Genomic DNA, 26,293 nt, shown 5'->3' with positions numbered 1-26,293 from the left:
ATTTATATTTCCTATGACTTCATCCAAGAGATATAAATTAAAAGTATAAATGTTTAAGGCAATTTGAATTATACATTCTTTTATAAATATATTTTCATGTACTTATTACTAAACTATACATTTAAAACCATACATTGTTTCCAATATTAAATGAGATATTTATGTTTAGTAATCTAACAGCTTTATTTAGGAACTGATCCTAACTACTGTTAGTGAGAGTCATTTATGAGTTCTTGTATGAGTCTCTAGTGGGAACATAAATTTTGATTGTGAAGGTTCTGTTTAAAAAGCCCCTTCTTCATTTTGTAATTTTATGTCTAAATGTATTTTAGATTAAGACTTGCCATAAGGTGAAGGAAACCAAAATCCCATATGGGGAGGGAAAAATAACATCCATCCCACTGCTATCTGAGAAGACAGTGACACAGGATGGTTGATAGTTTTCTTTCCTCCTGATAGGGAACTTATGTTACAATAGACAGTCTATACTCATGCACATAATGGAAACACTCGATAGACTAAGGGGGGTTAAAAATTAGTACAGAAAATTAGGAGGGAAAACTTAGTATGTGAGAACATATAATAGACAGAATGAGGGTGGATCTGATTAAATCATATTATAATCATGTATAATAATCTCAAACATGTTTTTTAACATAATATTTTATTGATTATTTGGGAATCTCACATCTTATACTCAGATCATGCTCACTTTCCAGCCCTCCCAGGTCTGCTTTACCCCACAATTATGAGCTCTTAGTAGCAGCAGCAGCTGAAACAGAAGAAGAAGGAGGAGGAGAAGGAGGAGGAGGAAGAGAAGGAGAAGAGGAGGAGGAGGAGGAAGAGAAGAAGAAGAAGAAGAAGAAGAAGAAGAAGAAGAAGAAGAAGAAGAAGAAGAAGAAGAAGAAGAAGAAGAAGAAGAAGAAGAAGAAGAAAAAGCATCAGCCAAGAATCTTGTTGATGTCTATGACCATTTTATTGCAAAGTGGTTGACAGATTAATATTCCTGGGCCTAGTTACCACAGAAGGCCTTGTGAATGTGCATGGTTTCTGCTTATGTGCCACCAATTTTAATGGCCATGGGCTGGGCTACCACCAGGGACCATATAGAGGTTCATTGCCCAAGCTAATGTCTTTGTCCTGTGCTACCATCAAGGGCCATGATTGTATACAAAGTCTATGCTGCAACTGAGTACAATGTTTATACCTATGGTATGTAGTTCCACAAGAGAACATGCTGAGATCCATGGTACATGCTGAGGCTGGAGACCCTGTATGTCCTTGGTCTGTGCTGTTGCAAGAAAACATGGGGAAGTCTATGATCCATGAATGCACTGATTATTAATGGCAAAGGAGCTATTTTTGCAGTAGTGTCTATGACTTCAGACTCACAGTTGAGAAAGATGGACGTAGAAGGCTTCTATGACAACCCTTACCCACCCCCCCAATCCCATACACAAAATATAACAGTCTATACAGAAAGTCATTGATTAGAACTCTTTAAAATTATGATAAGCATACTGAATTATAGTTCAAATATTATTAGAAATACATACTTGATATTTAAGATTATATTGTAATTGCACCCTTTATTCCTTTCTTTCTTCTCTATAAGCCGTCTCATATTGTCATGCTACCTGTAAAATAAATAGCAACTTTTTCATTAATTGCTGTTACCTACATATGTATATCTGTATATAATGTACTTTCAGCCTAAATTTATTTTTATGTATATTATCATGATTGACATTTTGAGAACAGAAGAAATAGAAATAGTCTTAATCATATATATGCATATATAATATCTTTATACACACATATACATATAAAATATATGCATACACACATCCACACACACAGACACACACACACACATCCACACTCACACACACTAACATGCACACAAACACACACACACATACATATATGTATGTATGTGTGTGTGTGTGTGTATATATATATATATATATGAACATGCACAAATTTTCCTTCAAAGGATTTTTCATCCTAAAATTTCCTAAACTATAAATATTTGTTTCATCATATTATTTATGAAATAATATTTAATGAATTAATGTTCAAGCCAGGTATTGCATCTCATACCTATAATATCAGCACTCCTTGAGGCTGAAAAATATTTTACAAGTATGAGCTAAGCCAGGCCTACTATATTGTTAGTATACAGGCAGCCTGAACTACAAAATGAGTCGCTGCCTACAGAAAATGTGGTAAATATACACAATGGAGTACTACCGAGCTATCAAAAACAATGACTTCATGAAATTCATAGGCAAGTGGGTAGAACTAGAAAATATCATCCTGAGTGAGGCAACCCAATCACAAAAACACATACATGGTATGTACTCACTGCTAAGTGTATATTAGCCCAAAAGCTTGAATTACCCAGGATACAATCCACAGACCACATGAAGATCAAGAAGAAGGATGACCAGAGTGCAGATGCTTCAGTCTTTGAAAGGGGGGACAAGAATATCCATAGAGGAAATACGGAGATAATGTTTGGAGCAGAGACTGAAGGAATGGCCATCCAGGGACTGCCCCACCTGAGAATTTAGCTACATACCACATACAGCCACAAAACCAGATAATATTGCTGATGCCAAGAAGTGAATCTTTTTGTATGAGAAATTAATTCCATATTTTAACATTAAAATTAAATAATTGACCAAGTCTGGAAAATTAAAAAGCATATCAAATATATATGTTCCTTGTGCCAGGGAGATGCTGTGGAACAATTGTACATAATTATACAATATCAATTAATCAACCAATCATCAATCAATCAATAAAGTAAGAAAAATTATAAAAAACATAGAAAGTAATCCAGGGATCTTTATTTTTCTTCCTCTTTATCAATATACAAGATAATGAACCATATAAGAGATATTAACTGAATTTTTTCCCTTCAAACTAAGTTTTTTACCTCAGTCATTCAACAAGATTAATTTGTAATTTTTTTAATTTCTGTATCATTATTAAAAGCCCCATGTCACTGAAGGAATTTTGCAAAAATATAAAGCCACCTGGATGGAATTGCAATAAAGAGATCAAAAACTGTCAAAAGCCTCAAAGAGACACCTTGCTGAATCCATTTCTAATAAATCCCCCTCCTGAGGCAGCAATATCAGAGGTGGTTATAAATAAAAGATGTTCTAAAACAAGACTTCTGGCAATAATTAATTGAAAAAAGAAATTACTTGGGGCCAGATCACGAAGTACAAACAGAAACAAGATACTTGGATTGCCCTTTTAATAGCCAGTAAACTCAACAGAAGTACAAAGCTGCTTATCCGGCTACCCTCTAGGGTTTTCTCACTAGATACAAGCTGAAGGAATAACCAGAGAGTCAAGGTTACTTGATGAAGCTCTAAGCAACCAAAGACTTGAAGAAGCTTATACCTAATTACTGGCATCATGTCAGGTCCATAGTTGCACTACTCTTTATGTCTACCAGTAATAAATAAAACTCTGCCTTAGAATGTAACCTTATTTAGAAGCATATGAACCCAAGAATTTGCCTTACTATCAAGTCTCCAGTTTCCAACGAAGAACCTTTTAGAGGAATCTCAGTTTCTAATTGTCAAGCCACGCTAGTGGTTAGGGTTTCTTCTGTGAAGAAGAACTAGGGATGAATTATTTCTTACTTAAGGTGAACTTCCAGAAATGATACACAGTGATATGATGTTTAGAACAGAATCCTCAAAAGTAAATGAATAAAGGGTCTGAAGAAATAGCTCTGCCATTTTTATTAATTAATTTTTTATTTACATATTCCAGTTGTTGCCCCACCCCACCCCCAGTTCCCCACCCTATTTACTCTCCTCCTGCCTCCAAGAGGGTGCTCTCCCTCTATCTTCTCCTGCTATCCCCCTTTCTTGGGGACTCCCTAGACACATCTTGTCCCACTGAAGCCAGTCTAGGCAGTCATCTGCTACATATGTACTGGGGGCTATATATATTGCCTGGTTGGTGGCTCAGTCTCTGGTATCGTCCAGAGGTCCCAGTTAGTTGAGACTGCTGAAATCATGTGTTTCTTTTATAGAAGACTGGTTTGATTACCAGCACTCACATGGTGGCTCACAACCATCTGTAACTACTCCAATTCTAGGATATTTGACGCTTTTTTCTGGTCTTAGGGGTCACCAGTATGCATATGGTATATAAACATATATGAAGGCAAAACATATTATATATGTGTGTGTTTTGTATATATATATATATATGTTTAATACATACAGAATATAAATAAATAATATTAATAATAAAATAAAATAATTCTTTATAAATAAATTGTCTTTATAGTTGGAAATATGTTACATAAATTATAATGATACCAGTCAATATTTTACAGTGATATCCTGATACACTATGAATAGCAGACTTCTAATATTTGTACCAAGGCAAGTAAACTGTCAGGTTGTTTCATGTATTATTGGTGTAAAATTAAAGTGCAAGGATGAACAGTATGTATAAGCTGCCTAATTATATATGTCAAATCTTTTTGTCAGATATAGGACCTTGGCTCCCTCAATTTTTAAAAATATTTGTTTAGTGGACATCCACCCTGTGGTTCCAAGGGACTGAATTCAGTTGTAGGCTTGGTGGAAAGTGCCTATACTTACTGAGATGTCTTACTAACCCTCCATTTTCCCTATTAACCCAAGGTCCTGTTCCTCTTTTCTGGACCTCCCCAGAGTTGCTATTTTAAATTACTCTGCTCACGCTTTTGTAATGTATTTTCTATAGCCCCACTTCTACGCTTTTTCTTTTAACCACTGGCAGTTGTAAACAGAACCAATACTGCTACTCTATACAATCCAACCGATGCTCACAGTTTCCCTTCAGGTGACCTGTGATCAGCACTGCATTTAAAACGTCTGTTGTGTCTTCTGTGTGGAGCATCCGTTTTTTGTTGCTGCTCCGTATTACTATTGTCCTTTAACTGGGCCGTCCTTCACAGAGTTCTGTGTATCAGGGTTCTGCTGCTAAAGCCTCTCCTCCTTTACACTTCTTATAATTCCCACCACCCAGCACCTAAGATTATTTGTCTGTTCTGTTATTGTTCTTGATTGACCAGCTCCAGATTAATTAATGTGTATGATGATTATGCAAACAAAATCAATGCAGCTTGTTCTATAATCAAAACTGTACCTCTCATTCACAGCGTTCCTCCTTTGTACACACCCATTGTTCTATAATATCTGTCTTAAATATTTGTCCACTGAGTGCAATTTTACATTAACAACTGCAGTCATGTTGGTTTAGAAAAGATTAGAATTATTCTGTGCAGCATGGTAAAAATAAGTGCTTTGAATTATCTACTGATTTCAGTAGATTTAATTCATAAATGGAGACTTATTTCAGAGTCAGGTTTACATTTAAGCTGGTCATATTAGTGATTACTAATCACTGAATAATTACTAATCATTACTAATTGTTTTAAGCTTAAAGTTAAAACGGCATGTCTATGAAGCTAAATGCACATTATAATTCTATGTGTTTCTCTGAATTTCCAAAGCTCAGATTCAACAACCCGACAGTATCTGGGTTTACACTAGATAAAAAATGAAAAAGTATCTCTGGAGAGATGTTCCTGTCAATTAAAAATAATTTTTGAATACAAAAAGGAAAATATAATTTTCATTTGATCTCTTCTGGAAAGAAATCATTCTGTAATAATCGCATATTATAAAAGTGGTTAATTAAAATCTTCATATCTGTGGAACAAAGCCGATACATATTATACAAATTAGTAAAAATAACTTCAAGGAGTGGAAGATTGATACTTTCAACACGAGGACTGAACTTTCCATTAAGACAGTTTGCAAGAGCAATTTTGTGAAGTTTTATCTAAATTAATTATTGATGTGCAAATGCAATATTATTATGTAAAGATGTTCTCTAGGTACTAGAAATGGAACCATGAATGAAACAGATAATAATCCTCTCCTCCACAAGATTTTCTTCTTGTGTGGGAGCATAGGAAACAGATACATACTTGAAATAGCTGTTATTATTATAATCCATACTATAAAGTAGGCTATAATGTATAATGTAGGTTAAAAAGTTAGGGGTTATGAAAAAACGAAGCAGGAATAAAAAAGTATGTGCCCCAAGTAGTGGGACAGTGTACATCTTTAAACAATGAACTAAGAAAAGGCCCAGTGGTGCAGATCAAGAAATGAGACTTGAGAGAAGGGAGAGAGAGTAGGAGGGATATGGTGCAAAGGAAAGACAGCTTATGGCCATTTAAGTCCATATAGGACATTTTAAGGTGATATGGGATACTTTCAGAAGAAAATGATTTAGCAGAGAGATATGCTCTGGTGAATTTTTAAAGTTAGTTCCCTCTGCTATCCCCACTGTTTGTGGTACAGAGAGAGGGTAGTGAGGAACTGGGAGAAAGCAGAGAGGCAGCTTCAGCTGATGTCACTGACACTATAGTGAGAGATGTAAGGAGTAGTCAGAGTTTAATTATATTTACTTTTCTTGGTAGAAAAAATTATGATCTTTAAGGTTGAACTCACTTTGAACATAAGAGAAAAGAGAAATCAATTAAAAACAGGGATTTTTTTTTCTTGGCCGAAGCGAAGTATAACCTGATGATTTGGGACTGAGAGGTGAGGACAGCTGGACATCGTTCCCGGGCATGTGAAAGTCTATGCTAACAAAGGGAAGATGATGTGCAAAAGTTTAAAACTCATTAAGGCGATGAAGCTCCCATAACATACAAGACTTAAATCTTCGGAAGTTACAAGACTCAGGCAGCGTTTTACCAAGGTTACACTGCCAGGTACTAAACAAGTGTTCCAGAAGAGAAGCAATCTTTGGTGAAACTACCTCGAGCATGGGCTGAGAACTGGACAAAAGTCGTTTACGTTTCAAATGATATCCCCCTTCCCGGATACTCCCACATACACACACAAACCCCCTATCCCATCCCCTCTTCTCTCCCCTCTCCTTTGCGTCTATGAAGGTGCTCCTCCACCCATTCACCCACTCCTACCTCACTGCTCTAGCATCCCCCTATGTTGGGGCATCTCGCCTCCACAGGACCAAGGGCTTCCCCTCCCATTGATGTCATATAAGGCCATCCTTTGCTACATGTATATCTGGAGCCATGGATCCCTTGATGTAAACTCTTTGGTTGGTGGTTTAGTCTCAGGGAGCTCTGGGTGGTCTGGTTAGATGATATTGTTCTTCCTATGGAGTTGCAAACCCCTTCAGCTCCTTCAGTGCTTCCCCTAGCTCTTCCATTGGGGTCCCAGTCTCAGTCTGGTTGTTGGCTTTAGTATCTGCATCTGTATTGTTCAGGTGCTAGTAGAACCTCAGAGACATATTTCCTGGTGGAGGTGGTGGGGTCAGGTAATGCCACTGTTCTCATAGAACCTGTGCTTCTATAAGCAAGCCCTCCTGCTGCTTCTGTAAGTTGCAACAATAACCACTTCAGCTTACTGTTCTATATTTCAATGTAGTATTCTTTGGTGTGTCTGGAGTGAGTGGACAACTGATCTTTTTTTTTAAGGAAATCCATCCAAAATATCAGGACAGGTTCACACCTCACTAGGTTAACTGAGTGGTGTGGCATTTAGATATTTGTGTTAAGGAACAGACTCTTATGAACATATTTGCTACGTTATCAGAAGGTAAGAAAGTAGACAGGTTTCACATCTTGATAGTGAGGTGAATATTCTTCACCTGGTTTCATTTTGTGTGTATGCATGCTCATATTTACCTGGATAGATTCGTACGCAGGCTTTTGCTTTGGAAGTCACTGAACAACTGTGCATATATTTCTAGTGATGATTGAGAAAGTATCTGTTTTAGGGTTAATATTGCTATGGTTAAAAACCATGAACAAAAGCTACTTGTGGAGGAAAGGGTTTATTTCTTTCACAGTTCCATATTATAGTTTAGTTTCAAAAGCAATGAGGGCAGGAACACCAGAAGGAGGCAGGAACTAATAGAGGCCAAGGAGGGGAAGTTTTTTCTAGCTTGTTCCTCATGGCTTGCTCATTTTTTATAAAACCCAACACCATAGGAAGAACAACAATATCAACCAAACAGAACCACCTAGATCTCCCGAGCACTAAACCACTAACCAAAAACTACACATGGAGGGACCCCTGGCTACAGCCACATATGTAGCAGAGGTTGGCCTTGTTGGACATCAATAGGAGAAGATGCCTTTGGTCTTGTGAAGGCTTCTTTTCCCAGGGTAGGAGGATGCCAAGGGATTGAGGAGGGAATGGGTGGGTGGGATTGGGAGCATCTTTATAAACAGGTGGAGGGGGTGGGAGAGGACAGAAAGGGATAACATTTGAAATGTAAATACATAAAAATAAAAAAGAAACAGGTCCACTATCTGAGAGATTATACCACTTATAATGGACTGAGCTCTTAGCCATCTAATTAAGAATATGCCAAGACTGAACCCCCCGTGATTGTTGGGGGGAGGGTGGTAATGGGGGAAAGATGGGGAGGGGAAGCTCATATAGAAGGGGAGAGGGAGGGGTTAGGGGGATGTTGGCCCGAAATCTGCAAAAAAAAAGGAAAAAATGAAAAAATCTAATAAAAAAAGACTATGTCACATTGTTAAAAAAAAAGAATATGCCTTTCAGACATCGAAATAGGAAAATTGTAGGAGACAGTTAATGAAGTTCTCACTGTCATATGAAGTCAGGCTTTTGTCAGATTTACATAACTGGCTAGCACAGGTTTTCTCTGTGACCTGGGATAACACAAAATATGTCAGTTTGGCTGTCCAGTGAACATCAAGAGTACAACTCTCTCTACTCAGTTGTTTTGTTTGGAATAAACTGTTTTAAAATTATTTGATAGTTTCATAGATTTATACGTAGAACATTAGTTATTTTCACCCAATACTGTGCTCTCTTTCTCTCTCTCTCTCTCTCTCTCTCTCTCTCTCTCTCTCTCTCTCCCTCCCTCCCTCCCTCTCTCTCTCTCTCTCTCTCTCTCTCTCTCTCTCTCTCTCTCTCTCTCTCTCATCTGCCTTAGTGCTCTGTGTTTCACTATGCCCTCTACCATGATGTTGATGGACTAAACCTCTGAAACCACAAGCAAATCCCTAATAAAATGATTGAGCCTATAAGAGTTGCCTTGGTCACCGTGTCTCTTCAGAGCAATAGAACAGTGACTAAAACAGCAACAAAGACCAGGAACAATAGCCTGTGTAATTTGGGGGCCTTTGGATTCTCACTGGTAAACAGCTCATTGGGAGCTACCTCATGGGTGTTCCAGGGATTTTATTAATAAGTAGTAGCTTCTAGCACTCCAACCTCTTGATTTTCAGACAAAAGCGCCTGTCCTAGAGAAACTGTTGGTGCAGGAAAAGGAACTTCCACACTATTTTGCCTAGTAACTAAACCATTTTACATTTCCACCAGAGTTTGTTTTCATAATAATAGCTGTTTTGAAAAGAGGAAGATGAAAACTCTCAGAGTATGTTTGCTTGCTTGTTTGTTTGTTTGTTTGCATATCCCTGATAGAAAAGGGATGTTGGAAAGGTTTTTAAATATCTATTAGTCATCTGTTTCTTCTTTTGAGAATTCTCTGTTCAATTTGAATAAATAGTTTTACTTGAGTTGCCTGAGTTTTTTGTTTGCTTGGATTTTTTAAATATCATTTTATATATTCTAAAACTAATCTCTTATCAGATTTGCTTTTTCCTAAATGTTTCTATCTCATTACTGAAATCTGAAACCTGCAGTGATGTCCTGAATTCACTTTGTATTTCTTTTTGTTTTTTATTGGATATTCAAATGTTTTTCCCTTTCCCAGTTCACTCTTCTCTCATACCTGTCCTATCTTCTATGAGGATGCTCCCCCTCTCACCCACCCACCCCTACCTCACCCCCTGGCGTTCCCCTATACTGGGGCATCAAGCCTTCACAGCACCAATGGCCTCTCCTATTGGTGCCAGACAAGGCCATCCTCTGTTTCATATGCAGTTGCAGCCATGGGTTCCTCCACGTGTACTCTTTGGTTGATGGTTTAGTTCCTGGGGTCTCTGGGGGTCTGGTTGGTTGATATTGTTGTTCTTCCTATGGGATTGCAAACCCATTTAGCTCCTTCAGTCCTTTCTCTAACTCCTCCATGGGGGTTCCTTGCTCAGTCTGCTAGTTAGCTGCAAGCGTCCTCATCTGTATCAGTAAGGCTCTGGCAGAGTCTCTCAGGAAATATCCACATCAGGTTCCTGTTAGCAAGCACTTCTTGTCATCAGAAATAATGACTGGGTTTGCTGGCTGTATGTATATGGGGTGGATCCTGATGTGGGGCATGCTCTGGATGGCATTTCCTTCAATCTCTGCTCCACTCTTTGTCCCTGTATTTCCTTCCATGAGTATTTTATATGGCTGTAGGTTAGTACTCTTTTAGAATATATCAATGCCCTCCTTGAGTTGTTTTTATTGTTTATTTTTAAATTCTTTGCAATTTTCTCTACATAATTCCCATTGATGACAATTATTACATGATTAATTTTTTATATTTTGAAATTTAAAGAAAATTATGTATGTTTCCCCCTTCCTTATAAAATCTCGTCAACATGGCTTTGTAAACAGGACCTTAGGAAGGAAGAAACTAATAGGCATATTAATGTGAAGGGGAGGAAACATTAACCATAGATAAAGAACTATAGACAACTAAGTAATGTCCTTACTGGAATAGTCTTCCCCAGGGAACAGTCCCACAATTGGTTATTTAATGCCAAGAGAAATAGCCCTTTGTTTTTTAACCTGTAAATTTCATTTTTAAAATTTATTCTTCTTTTATAAAATACATCCCCACTGCATTTTCCCCTCTCTCCACTCCCAATCCCCCCATCTACCTCCCTTCTTCTCCAGATTCATGCTTCTTCAGATTCCCTTGAGAAAAGAGCAGTCCTCCAAGGGATACCAACCCACAAGATACAATAAGACTAGTCACAGACCCTCATATCCAGGCTGAACTGTGCAATTATGTAGGAGGAAAATGGTCCCAAAGGCAGGCACAAGAGTCATAGACAACCCCTTATCACAACTCCCAGTGTAAGGAGTGCCATAAGAACACTAAGCTGAACAGTAATCACATGTATGCAGAGGACTCAGTGCAGACTCATTCAGTGGGCATGGCTAACCAATGACTGGCTGACTAAAGGCACACTCCGTGAGAGGGAGAAGACACAGGACAATGCTTGGATGGCCAGGAAGCAAGGTGGGAGAGTCCTAGAATAGAATCAAATAGGACAGTTAAAAATGTTGATGAAATGATTTCTGATGTTCGACTATACTATCTAGGTATACATATATGGGGGGGGGCATAGCCCAGTCCTCATCAGAGAGACTTCAACAGGCAACTGATGGGAGTGGATGCAGAGACCCACAACCAAATATTAGGAAAAGGCTGGGAACCACACAGATAAAAGGAAAGAGGGATTGCAGAAACAGAGCATTTGAGGACACCAGGTGGACACCAGAAAAGCATGGCCTACATAATAAATAAAGAAGGGCTCATAGTGGCCCACAGAATCTGAAGTGGCAATCACAGAATCCACAAATTTTGAAAGAAACAAGTTGTCTATATTTTTATGTTTCTTTTATTTTAAAGAGGGGTAACCTAACCTTCTGGGATAAAAGCATTAAATTTTGCTGTTGCTATTGTATCCCCCTACTGAAACAGAGTATAAGTTGACTCCTGAACACTCTTTTCCTCAGAACTAATTCTTGGGATATTCTAAGAGTATAGCATATATCAGCATGTTTTTAATTCTATATATAACAGCTGGTTTATAATGAGAAGTCCTGGTGGGATTAGTGGTTAATAATGGATTTCTAAATATGAAATGGAAGAAAGGGGCATACCTAAAAGAAGGAAATGTAGAGTCAAAGACAAAAAAGGGTGTGGTTTGGGCAGAATTTTCTCATTTCCCTGGAAGTTTGAGTTATGCAGAATCTATAAATCAGGATAACATCTAGTGTTTTAGAGAAGTAACATAAAGATAATATGATGTTTAAAAAAGAATTAAGAAACAAATGAGTAGAAACAGTGAGAGACTAGGGTGAATGCTGTGTAGACTTTGCATATTGTATAAATAGAAATGTATGGTAAAAGAAAACAAAAATAGTGGGAACTGACACTTGCACTTTTGAACCATCTCCCTATCCCTCTCTCTGTTTGTATCTTCATCTGTGTGTGTGTGTGTGTGTGTGTGTGTGTGTGTGTGTGTGTGTGTGTGTGTTCGCGTGCATGTGGTGAGAAGGGTTGTTTTTTAAGTGTAATATCAAACTTCAAATGGTGATCAAGTCCTGTGACAAACATGGTCTTGTCCTAGATTGTTTTATGTCAACTTGTCACACAAGCTGATGTAATTTGAGTGGAGGGAAACATAACTGAGATAATGCCTCTATAAATTCAGGCTGTAAGCATACCTGTAGGTTTATTCTATTTTTAACTACTGATTTATATGGAAGTGCTCACACAATTACAGATAGTGCCATTTCTGGATAGCTGGACCTAGGTTCTGTAAGAATACAGGAAAGGAAAAACTTAGAACCAAGCGAGGAAGCAGCACCCTGTCATGTCCAAGGTCTGTTTTGTCATGACATTTCATCATAGCAGTGGTAACCCTAACTAAAGCATTTATACTTTCTAATCTCAAATAGCAAACCTAAGCTGGTCTAGAATGTGGGCATGCTTTACATTTTAAAACTTTGTTAATATTTTAATAAATGTTTTCTGGGAATTGCATTTATGCCCTTATAATTTTAAGGCAAGGATTTTAACAACAGAGCTGTGTCTCTACCCTTATTCATTTGCTTCTATTCCTTTTTATGGCTCCAAGTGAAAATTAGTAGTCCAAATGTCGTGTTTCAGTTAAATTTAACAAAGAAAATTTAAGTAGAAGGGATCCTCTTGAGATCAATTCTGTGGCTTAGACATTGATCGTCATAGATTCCTGTTGCATCCAGCCTTAGGCATGACTGTTCCTGAACCTCAGAGCTTTAATACAAACTCAGCTGTGTTTATAACTGTGTACATATCATCTGGCATTCATGAGTGCAAAGCACTTCATTAAAAATTAAAGCTGGCCAAGTAGCTGGAGAGCAAGCAACTCAAGGGGTGAAGGGTGCTGCCATTGCTGAGGGCTACTGAGTGCTAAGCATTGCTAAGCTTCACTTGCTTCGCTGAAGAAATCAAGAATTACCTAGTGAGATTAGAAAGTAACAACTACTGACATGTAATTTCTAGATGTTAGAAAAGAACATAAATGTATGTGAATATATCATGAAATGCTTTCTCCAACTCGTATAAGAATTTAAATAAGAGGAACAGAATCCACAAATTCAAGAAGCTACATAGAACTCAGTGTCTTTTCTTTGCTCCTTACTCCTTTAAGATCCTCTACTAGAATCACTCTATATTACTCCTTAGATCTGAACTGTTCCCTTTAACCTAAATTAAATTAAGATATTATCCCAGCCCTTAATTACATAGTAATGACACTTTAATCAATTTCTATACCTTTCTGCATTTTTGTAACCTAATCATGTGTACTGCTCAAGGTGTGTATAATATGTCTTTGAAGTATAACTTTGAAGTCACAGAGGCCAATTATCTGAATGGTGTGTATTCCACACTAGTGTATCGATGTCTTTATTAAAACACAAAAGAATGAATAAGAGTATCAGGAAATAACATTAAAATATTATTGGATTAAAAATGTTTTTCGCACTAACTCAAGGAAAAGTTTGAAAAGGAAATTTGCATATAGGTTCTCCTTCGTTAATTAGTTACAAAATTGGTGTTACAACAACACCAATAAGATTTTGAAATGGTGCTTCTAAGATTCAAATGTCCTTTATTTATTTTAAAGTAAATATAAGCCCCAGTGCACTTTGGAATATTCCTTCTCTCTCTCTCTCTCTCTCTCTCTCTCTCTCTCTCTCTCTCTCTCTCTCTCTCTCTCTTTCTCTCTCTCTCTCTGTGAGTACCCATATCTAAATGAACAGATATATTATTATATAATAGACATTTTCATTGAAACAGGATTTTTTTTTTTGGTTCTTTTTTTCGGAGCTGGGGACCAAACCCAGGGCCTTGCGCTTCCTAGGTAAGTGCTCTACCACTGAGCTAAATCCCCAGCCCCCGAAACAGGATTTTTAAATAGAAAATTGAATAAAATATATTTGGGGTATGTTTTTATTTCTAACAATTACATGTATATCTATCAATATCTTTTTTTTTTTGGTTCTTTTTTTCGGAGCTGGGGACCGAACCCAGTATCAATATCTTTTTTATTGGATTTTTTTCTTTCCCAGTTTCCTGGATATAAGCCCCCAATTCCATCCTCTCCCCCTTCTTCTGTAAGGGGTTTCCTTCCCCGTCCAATCCCTTTTACCCCTCCCCCCGGACATTCCCCCACTCTGGGGGTTCAACCTTGTCAGGACCAAGGGCTTCTCCTTTCATTGGTGCCCAACAAGGTCTTCCTCTGCTACATATGCAGCTGGAGACATGGGTCAGTCCATGTATAGTTTTTGGGAAGTGGTTTAGTCCCTGGGAGTACTAGTTGGTTTACATTGTTGTTCTTTTTTTTTTTTTTTTTTTTTTTTTTAATTAACTTGAGTATTTCTTATATACATTTCGAGTGTTATTCCCTTTCCCGGTTTCCGGGCAAACATCCCCCTCCCCCCTCCCCTTCCTTATGGGTGTTCCCCTCCCAACCCTCCCACCATTGCCGCCCTCCCCCCATAGACTAGTTCACTGGGGGTTCAGTCTTAGCAGGACCCAGGGCTTCCCCTTCCACTGGTGCTCTTACTAGGATATTCATTGCTACCTATGGGGTCAGAGTCCAGGGTCAGTCCATGTATAGTCTTTAGGTAGTGGCTTAGTCCCTGGAAGCTCTGGTTGCTTGGCATTGTTGTACTTTTGGGGTCTCGAGCCCCTTCAAGCTCTTCCAGTTCTTTCTCTGATTCCTTCAATAGGGGACCTATTCTCAGTTCAGTGGTTTGCTGCTGGCATTCGCCTCTGTATTTGCTGTATTCTGGCTGTGTCTCTCAGGAGCGATCTACATCCGGCTCCTGTCGGTCTGCACTTCTTTGTTGTTCTAATGGGGTTGCAAGACCCTTCAGTTCTTTCAGTCTTTTCTCTAATTCCTCCAACGGGGGTCCTGTTCTCAGTTCAGTAGTCTGCTGCTAGCATTCGCCTCTGTACTTGGCATATTCTGGCTATGCCTCTCAGGAGACATCTATATCCAGTTCCAGTCAGCATGCAGTTCTTAGCTTCATCAAACTTATCTAGTCTTGGTGACTGTAAATATACAGGGCACATGTTGGGCAGGCTATAATGCCATTCCTTCAGTTGCTGCTCCAAACTCGGCCTCCATATTCCCACCTATGAATATATTTGTTCCTCCTTTTAAGAAGAAGCAAAGCGTCCACACTTTGGTCATCCTTCTTCTTGAGCTTCATGTGGTCTTTATATTGTATGTTGGGTGATTCGAACTTTTGGGCTAATATCCACTTATCAGTGAGTGCAAACTCTTTGTCTGTGATTGGGTTACTACACTCAGGATGATATTTTCTAGTTCAATCCATTTGCCTATGAATTTCATAAAGTCATTGTTTTTGATAGCTGAGTAATATTCCATTGTGTAGATGTACCACATTTTCTGTATCCATTCCTCTGTTGAAGGGCATCTGGGTTCTTTCCAGCTTCTGGCTATTATAAATAAGGCTATTATGAACATAATGGAGCGTGTGTCTTTATCGTATGTTAGAGCATCTTTTGAGTATATACCCAGGAGAGGTATAGCTGAGTCCTCGGGTATTGGAATGTCCACTTCTTTTCTGAGGAACTTCCAGAATGATTTCCAGAGTGGTAGTACCAGCTTGCAATCCCACCAACAAGGGAGGAGTGTTCCTATTTCTCCACATCCTTGCCAGCATCTGTTGTCCTCTGAGTTTTTTATCTTAGCCATTCTGACTAAGGTTGTTTTGATTTCCCTGATGACTAGGGATGTTGAGCATTTCTTTAGGTGCTTCTCAGCCATTCAATATTCCTCATTTGAGAGTTCTTTGTTTAGCTCTGTACTGCATTTTTAATAGGGTTATTTGGCTCTCTGGAGCCTGGAGCCTAACTTCTTTAGTTCTTTGTATATTTTGAATATTATCCCTCTATCACATGTATGATTGTTAAAGATCTTTTCCCAATCTCTTGGTTGCCATTTTGTCCTAATGACAGTGTACTTTGCCTTACAGAAGCTTTGCAGTTTTATGAGGTCCCATTTGTTGATTGTTGCTCTTAGAGCATAAACCATTCCTGTATTGCTCAGGAAATTTTCCCCGGGGACCTTGTGACTGTGACCCTTTCCCTCTTTTTCTTCTGTTAGTTTGAGTGTATCTTGTTTGATGTGGAGGTCCTTGGTCCAGTTGAATTAACCTTTGTACATGGCTGTAAAAATGGATCGATTTGCATTCTTCTACATGCTGACCACCAGTTGAACCAGCACCATTTGTTGAAAATGCTATCTTTTTTCCACTGAATGGTTTTAGCTCCTTTGTCAAAAATCAAGTGACCTTAGGTATGTGGGTTCATTTCTGAGTCTTCAATTCTATTCCACTGATACTCCTGTCTGTCTTTGTACTGATACCTTACAGTTTGTATCACAATTGTCCTGTAATACTCCTTGAGGTCATGGACAGTGATTTCCCCAGAAGTTCTTTTAATGTTGGGTATTGTTTTGGGTATGCTAGATTTTTTGTTATTACAAATGAATTTGCAAATTGCTCTTTCTAACTAAATGAAGAATTGACTTGGAATTTTGATGGAGATTGCATTGAATCTGTAGATTGCTTTTGGCAAAATGGCCATTTTTAGTATATTAATCCTGCCAATCCATGAGCATGGGAGATATTTCCATCTTCTGAGATCTTCTTCAATATCTTTCTTCAAGGACTTGAAAGTTCTTGTCATACAGATCATTCACTTGATTCATTAAAGTCACACCAAGGTATTTTATATTATTTGGGATTATTATTAATAATCATCTCCCTAAACTCTCAGCCTGTTTATCCTTGAGTAGAGAAAGGCTACTGACTTGTTTGAGTTGATTTTATACCCAGCCACTTTGCTGAAGGTGTTTATTAGGCTTAGTAGTTCTCTGGTGGAACTTTTGGAGTCACTTAAGGATACTATCATGTCATCTATAAATAGTGATATTTTGACTTCTTCCTTTCCAAATTGGATACTTTTGACCTCCTTTTGTCTGACTGCTCTGACTAGGACTTTGAGTTCTATATTGAATAAGTAGGGAAGAGTGGGCAGACTTGTCTAGTCCCTGATTTAAGTAGGATTGCTTGAAGTTTCTCTCCATTTAGTTTAATGTTAGCTACTGGTTTGCTGCATATGACTTTTACTACGTTTAGGGATGGGCTTTGAATTCCTGAAATTTCTAGGACTTTTATCATGTAAGGGTGTTGAATTTTGTAAACTACTTTCTCTGCGTCTAAGGAAATAATCTTGTGCGTTTTTTTTTTTCTTTGAGTTTGTTTATAGAGTGGATTACGTTGATGTATTTCATTATATTGAGCCATCCCTGCGTTCCTGGGATGAAGTCTACTTCATCGTGATGGGTTATCTTTGTGATGTGCTCTTGGATTTGGTTTTTGAGAATATTATTGAGTATTTTTGCATTGATACTCATAAGGGAAATTGGTCTGAAGTTCTCTTTCTTTGTTGGGTCTTTGTGTGGTTTAGGTTTAAGTGTAATTATGGCTTCATAGAAGGAATTCGGTAGTGCTCCATCTGTTTTAATTTTGTGGAATAGTTTGGATAGTATTGGTATGAGGTCTTCTATGAAGGTTTGACAGAATTCTTCACTGAACCCATCTGGACCTGGTCTCTTTTTTGGTTGGGAGACCTTTAATGACTGCTTCTATTTCTTTATTTCTTTAGGGGTTATAAGGTTGTTAAATGGTTTATCTGTTTCTGATTTAACTTTGGTACTTGGTATTTGTCTAGAAAATTGTCAATATCCTTCAGATTTTCAAGTTTTGTTGAATACAGGCTTTTGTAGTAGGATCTGTTGATTTTTTTTAATTTCCTCAGATTCTGCTGTTATGTCTACCTTTTCCCTTCTGATGTTGCTAACATCAGAACGCTCTGTGACGTCCAGTTAGTTTGGCTAAGGATTTATCTATCTTGTTGATTTTCTCACAGAACCAGCTCCTAGTTTTGATGATTCTTTGTATAGTCTTATTTGTTTCTACCTGGTTGATTTCAACCTTGAGTTTGATTATATCCTGCCTTCTACTTCTCTTGTGTGTATTTGCTTCTTTTCGTTCTAGAGCTTTTAGGTGTGCTATCAAGCTGCTGATGTATTATTCGCTTTCCTATTTCTTTTTCCAGGCAGGCAAAGCTACAAATTTTCCTCTTAGCACTTCTTTCATTATGTCCCATAAGTTTGGGTATGTTGTATCTTCATTTTCATTAAATTATTAAGTCTATAATTTCTTCTTTTTTCTTCCTTGACAAAATTATCATTGAATAGATCATTGTTCAACTTTCATGTATATGTATGTGGTCTTTCTGATGCCTTTGTTTTTATTCAAGACCAGCCTTAGTTCGTGGTGATCTGATAGGATGCATGGGATTATTTCTATCATCCTTTATGTCTTGACGCCTGTCTTGTGACTGATTATATGGTCAATTTTGGAGAAGAATGTGTATCCTTTAATTTTAGAATGAAATGTTCTATAAATATCTGTTAAGTCCATTTGGTTCATAACTTCTGTTAGTTTCTCTATGTCTCTGTTTAATTTCTGTTTCCATAATCTGTTCATTGATGATAGTGGGGTGTTAAAATCTCCTATTATTATTGTTCAAGGTGCAATGTGTGCTTTTAACTTTAGTATGGCTCCTTTTATGAAAGTAGGGGGCCTTGAATTTTGAACATAGATATTTATGATTGAGATTTCATCTTGGTGGATTTTTTTTGATGAATATGAATTGCCCTTTCTTATCTTTTTTGATGACTTTTGGTTGAAAGTCGATTTTATTTGATATTAGAATGGCTACACCAACTTGATTCTTTGGATCATTTGCTTGTAAAATTGTTTTCCTGCCTTTTACTCTGAGATAGTGTCTGTCTTTGTTTCCTGCATGCTGCAAAATTCTGGGCCTTCTTTATATTTCCAGTCTGTTAGTCTATATCTTTTAATTGGGGAATTGAGTCCATTGATGTTAAGAGATATTAAGAAATAGTGATTGTTGCTTCTTGTTATTTTAATTTTAAGAAGTTGAAACATGTTTGTGTGTCTCCCTTCATTTCGTTGATTGCAAAAAGATTACTTCCTTGATTTTTCTAGGGTATACTTCCCCCCTTTTGTTGGAACTTTCCATCTATTTGTAGGGCTGGATTTGCAGAAAGATATTTTGTAAATTTGTTTTTGTCATGGAATATCTTGGTTTATCCATCTATGTTAATTGAGAGTTTTCCTGGATATAGTAGCCTGTGCTGACATTTATGTTCTCTTAGGATCTGTATGACATCTGCCCAGGATCTTCTGGCTTTCATAGTCTCTGGTGAGAAGTCCGGTGTGATTCTGATAGGTCTGCCTTTATATGTTACTTGACCTTTTTCCCTTACTACTTTTAATATTCTTTCTTTGTTTTGTGCATTTGATGTTTTGACTATTATATGACGGGAAGAATTTCTTTTCTGGTCCAATCTATTTGGAGTTCTGTTTGCTTCTTGTATGTTTATGGGCATCTCTTTCTTTAGGTTACAAAGTTTTCTCCTATAATTGTGTTGAAATATTCACTGGCCCTTTAAGTTGGGAATTTTCACTCTCTTCTATAACTATTATCCTTAGGTTTGATCTTTTCAATGTGCCTTGGATTTGCTGGATGTTTTGGTCTAGCAGCTTTTTGTGTTTTACATTATTTTTGATGGTTGTGTCGAGGCCCATGAGATTCTCTCTTCCATCTTTTGTATTCTTGCGTCTCTGACTCTTGATCTCTTCCCTAGGTTTTGTGTCTCCAGGGTTGTCTCCCTTTGTGCTTTCTTATTGTTTCTCTTTCCATTTTTAAATCCTGGATAATTTTGTTCAATTCCTTCACCTGTTTGGTTGTATTTTCCTTTAATTCTTTAAAGGATTTTTTTGTGTTTTCTCTTGAAGGGCTTCTATTTCTTGTATTATCCTGTATTTCTTTGTGGGAGTTTTTTATGTCCTTCTTAAGGTCCTCCATCATCATCATAAAATGTGATTTTATATCTAAATCTTACTTTTCCAGTATGTTTACATATCCTTAATTTGCTATGGTGGGAGAGCTGGGCTCTGATGATGCCAAGCAATCTTGGTTTCTGTTGCTTAGTTTCTTATGCTTGCTTCTTGCCATCAGGTTGTCTCTGGTGTTAGCTTGTCTTCCTGTCTGTGACAGTGGCTTGACCCTCCTGTAGACCTGTCTGCCAGCAATCCTGTAGACCTATTTTCTTTCAGTCACTTCTGGGAACAGAGAGCTCTGGCCTCAGGTGTGTAGCTGCTCCTGGTGACTGATTTTCAGCTCTTAGTGCAGGCAGTAACCTGAAAAGTCCTGTCCCTGACTGCCCCTAGGTCCCTTGCCCAGTGGGCACAGATGGTACCAGGCAATTCCCTCTTGGTTCAGGAATGTGGGCAGAGAGTAGTCTCTTCTGAGTTCTCAGGAATGTCCATACTTCTGAGGGTCCAGCTCTCTCCCTCACAGGGGAGAGATTTGTGTACAGAAAGCTGTGTGGCCAGTTCAGGTCAGGAATGGGCGCAGACTGGACCCAGCAGGTACCCTCCACTGAGTGCTCTTCTATTCTTGTATCCAGAGGCACCATGCAGTTTCCCTTTGGGCTGGGTATGTGAGAGAGGTGGGCAGAAGTGTTGGACTGTCCTGTGGTCTCAGGATTGTCCAAACTTCTGGGTGTTCATCTCTCTCTCTCTCTCTCTCTCTCTCTCTCTCTCTCTCTCTCTCTCTCTCGGGATTTGGGTCTCAATATCTTTAAAAAAATACTTGCCTACATTATTTTTCACATTTATATTGAGCTGAAATGTCCTTTTCTCAAGTTTGACCAGTGAAATACTACTTCCTGGGACTTGAGAGAGTTCCTGTGATTTGTAGATTTCAAGTATTCACATAAGGTCAAGTTGGGGATCCTTCAGCCAGCACGACTTTCATCCTTATAGGGAATATCCAGCACTTCTGTGTATAAAGGGTAGAGTTCATGAGAAGTCACCAAAAATATAGTCTTTGAAAGCCAAAGAGAAAAACCTCTGAGGGAAACACAAGAATTTTTATCTCAAGCTTTCATGCTTCAAAAGTGGAAAAAAGTAAATTTCTTAGTTAACTCGCCCAAAGTGCCCTGTTTTGTGTGACTGCCCTCACACACAAGAACGGTTCTGAAGATAATATTCACTTTTGGTACTTTGCAACCATAAACAGGGGAAATTACTAATGTATTTAGCAAAAATAGCAGACTGATATAAAAATTATAAATTATCTTACTTGGATGGGAAAAATATTTATAATTGTAAAATATATTGAATGTTAGAAGAGAGCTTCTCAACCTAGCCATAGTTAGCACCAGTAAAACAACATCACAGAGTATCATTTATCTTGTGTTTTAATGGTTAAAAACCAGAATTTTTTCTTTAAATATGAAGACCAGACTATGTGTGGTAGCACATACATTTATAAAAATACTTTTCATTGAAATGAAGCCAAATAATGGTTTGTCAGAACTTTATTATTTATTTTTACCTTGCATGTCCATTATGTATGTATTATGGTTTCTAGTTTTGTGTTTTTATGGGACTTCTAAGTTTGAATATGTATGTTTTTCATGTATATACATTTCTTGAGCTTTTTCTTGGGCTCCTTTTCCTTTCTTTTTCTTTCATTGTTTTTTAATCGATTACTTCTGGATGCCTATTTGTATCCTAGTAAGAGAAAAAAGGGGTCTGTATTTGGCAGGGTAGGGAAGTTTGGACAATCTGGGAGAAATGATAGAAGGGAAACCATAATCAGAATATATTTTATTAAAGCAATTTATTTTTAAAAAATACATTCACCATGATGCTAGTTATATAAAAATACTATTTAGCTTTCCTATAGCACAATCATTAAGAAGTATATGTAAAAATGTTTATAGTGTTTATCACGGTGTGATAAAACTAATAATCTAATGCTCATTTCATGCACCTTTATATTCAATCCATGTGTGTTATTATATTTCTGTTGATTTTTTTGAAAGAGGAAAATAAAGTTATTTTTTATACAACATATTCTGATCTTGATTTTACTGCCCTCCTCACCTGCCAGACCTTTCCTATATCTCTATCATTCTAGTATCAAGCCTTCTTTTTCTCTTTGTTAAGACAAAAAAAATAGGAAGAAAAAGGAAGACAATGACAAATAACTAAAAATGCAAACAGAGATGAGAATATGCATGTAAAATGCATAAAAATAGAAACATACATATACTCATACATATACTCAAAATTCATGGTAAACTATTAAATCGGAAAACATTTAGAAAGTAAAAGGCCAATAAGGTTGTGGGAGAAAAAGAGACAGAGTTAGAGAGAGAGAAAGAGAAGGAGAGAGAGAGAGAGAGAGAGAGAGAGAGAGAGAGAGAGAGAGAGAGAGAACTGTGCAAACACAGCAAGACGAGACATAACACCTCTAAAATTACCTTTGAGATTGTTTTCTCTGTCTGTTAATCATGGGTCTGCCATAAAGTGTAGTTTGTATACCTAGCCATACTTTTTGTACGAACTAATTTTTCTGTTGTGAATGTTAGCTAAATCAAGGTAGCATCTTGGTTGATAATTGGAGCCAGTGTCTCCTTCCCAGTCCCAGAACTGTGACCCTATCTGGTTTGATTTGTGCAGCATTTATGCATGCTGCCACAATCTTTGCAAGTTAAAATGTATGTCAGGATGATTTTGTCTGAAATACACTATTTACATGGTACCAGCCATCTGCTCTAGTCTTTACAGTCATTCTAGCTCCTATTCCTCATAGATCCCTGATTCTGAGGAAAGGTGGGTATTCCATTTATGGTTGAGTGTTCTAAGGTCAATAATTTTTAATATAGTGTCCAGCTTTGGGTCTTTTTATTCTGTATTAGGTCCAATATACTACAGAGGAAAGCCTCCCTTGTGATGGCTGAGTGAAATATCAGACTATGGATATAACCAAATATCATTAGGAGTCATTATAGTATTACTTTCTTTAGCAGAAAAATGGTATTTGGTTTTCTCCTAAGTACATGGCCTATCTAGTTTCAGATTATTGACCATCAACCACGATAATGCATCTGATCAATCACACAGAGTGATCTTTAAATCCAATCAGGAAGTGCTTGGTTACTAACACAAAGTTTGTACTACTTACTATTCCATACAGGTTATTATATATTCCTGTAATAGTACATACTTATGCAGGCTGGTCATCATTGTAGATTAAATTGTTTTCATCTGGTTTAGGTGTTTATCATTCTCCCCCAGTAGCATAAACAGTACCTACAAATGTTATGAGCACTAGGCAATAGGCATCAAGGTTGTAACCACTTGCTTGACTTCTCTGTGTTCAATAATATACACAGAGGTGTTATTTTCAGCAATGCAGCCTCACCATCATATTTTGGGGAGTAATCAATAGCTTTGAAAATAAGCCTGAGTTATTTGGGCATTTCCATTGGTCCCTGTTAGTCAACAACTCAACTGGATATTCTCCATTCCTGGAACTGGGCATTTTAACTGGCACAGAGTAATATTGATTTAGTGTATTATCTCTGTTATTATTTGGTGATTCGATTTAGATTTCTTTCATGTGTATATACATCTTAAAAATTAGCTATTCCTTTATTCATTTCCCCTGTCTTCTCTCTCCCATTCTTTTTATTATGTCCTTTCCAGCCTCACCCCTCTTTCTCTTTAAATATCTATTCTAATTTCCCTTTCTTAGAATGTCCTATCTTTCCTCTAATCACTTACTCTATACTCAAGCTTTGTGGTTATTCAGATTCATTCACATATTATCACATATGTACAGTATTTGTCTCTCGGGGTCCGGAGTACCTCACTCAGCATTTTTTTCTAGTTCCATCCATTTAATTGTAAATCCTAATTTTATTTTTAACAACAAAATACTATTCCATTGAATAAATATACTTCATTTTGCTGATCCATTATTGGACACCTAGAGTGTTTCCAATTTCTGGCCATTATGAATACACTGGCTATGCATATGGAGGAGCAGGGGCCTGCAGTATGATGTAGAGTCTTTTGGGTATATATCCAACAGTGTAAGAGCTGAGTCCTGTAATAGATCTATTGCTAGCTTCCTGAGAAATTGCAAAACTGACTTCTATCAAGGCTGTACAAATTTACACTCATACCAGTAATGGTGAAATGCTCCCTTACTCTACATTCTCAAATCATGAGCTGTCATTTGTTTTATTGCCAATGACCATTCTTATTGATATAAGTTAAAACCCCACAGTGTTTTTGAGTTATTTTCCCCTGGTGACTATGAATATTAACCATTTCTTTAAGTGTTTCTCAGCCATTTAGGTTTCTTTTTTAAAGAATTCTGCTTAGTTCTTTATCCCATTTCTAATTGGCTTGTTTTCGTGGTATATAGTTTTGGGGGATGTTGTTTTGTATTTTATTTTAATTTTAGGGTTTTTTATTAACTTGAGTATTTCTTATTTACATTTCGAATGTTATTCCCTTTCACGGTTTCCGGGCAAACATCCCCCTAATCCCTCCCACTCCCCTTCTTTATGGGTGTTCCCCTCCCCACCCTCCCCCCATTGCCACCCTCCCCCCAAAAATCTAGTTCACTGGGGGTTCAGTCTTAGCAGGACCAAGGGCTTCCCCTTCCACTGGTGCTCTTACTAGGATATTCATTGCTACCTATGAGGTCAGAGTCCAAGGTCAGTCCATGTAAGTCTTTAGGTAGTAGCTTAGTCCCTGGAAGCTCTACTTGCTTATCATTGTTGTTCATAAGGGGTCTTGAGCCTCTTCAAGCTCTTCCAGTTTTTTCTCTGATTCCTTCAACAGGGGTCCTATTCTCAGTTCAGTGGTTTGGTGCTGGCATTCGCATCTGTATTTGTTGTATTCTGGCTGTGTCTCTCAGGAGAGATCTACATCCAGCTCCTGTCGGCCTGCACTTCTTTGTTTCAGCCATCTTGTCTAATTGGGTGGCTGTATATGTATGGGCCACATGTGGGGCAGGCTCAGAATGGGTTTTCCTTCTATCTCTGTGTTAATCTTTGCCTCTCTATTCCCTGCCAAGGGTATTCTTGTTCCCCATTTAAAGAAGGAGTGAAGCATTCACATTTTGATCATCCGTCTTGAGTTTCATTTGTTCTAGGCATCTAGGGTAATTCAAGCATTAGGGCTAATAGCCACTTATCAATGAATGCATACCATGTGTGTTTTTCTGTGATTGGGTTACCTCACTCAGGATGATATTTTCCAGTTCCAACCATTTGTCTATGAATTTCATAAAGGCATTGTTTTTGATACCTGAGTAATATTCCATTGTGTAGATGTACCACATTTTCTGTATCCATTCCTCTGTTGAAAGGCATCTGGGTTCTTTCCAGCTTCTGGCTATTATAAATAAGGCTGCTATGAACATAGTGGAGCACATGTCTTTTTTATATGGTGGGGCATCTTGTGGGTATATGCCCAAGAAAGGTATAGCTGGATCCTCAGGTAGTTCAATGTCCAATTTTCTGAGGAACCTCCAGACTGATTTCCAGAATGGTTGTACCAGTTTGCAAACCCACCAACAATGGAGGAGTGTTCCTCTTTCTCCACATCCTCGCCAGCATTTGTTGTCGCCTGAGTTTTTGATCTTAGCCATTCTCACTGGTGAGGGTGAAACCTCAGGGTTGTTTTGATTTGCATTTCCCTTATGACTAAAGATGTTGAACATTTCTTTAGGTGTTTTTCAGCCATTCGGCATTCCTCAGCTGGGAATTCTTTGTTTAGTTCTGAACCCCATTTTTAATAGGGTTATTTGTCTCCCTGCGGTCTAACTTCTTGAGTTCTTTGTATATTTTGGATATAAGGCCTCTATCTATTGTAGGATTGGAAAAGATCTTTTCCCAATCTGTTGGTTGCCGTTTGTCCTAACCACAGTGTCTTTTGCCTTACAGAAGCTTTGCAGTTTTATGAGATCCCATTTGTCGATTCTTGATCTTAGGGCAAAAGTCACTGCTGTTTTGTTC

Source organism: Rattus norvegicus, chromosome 9 (assembly GCF_036323735.1).
Source record: "Rattus norvegicus strain BN/NHsdMcwi chromosome 9, GRCr8, whole genome shotgun sequence".
Classification (NCBI taxonomy): Eukaryota; Metazoa; Chordata; class Mammalia; order Rodentia; family Muridae; genus Rattus; species Rattus norvegicus.
Note: the sequence above shows the minus strand (reverse complement) of the source record.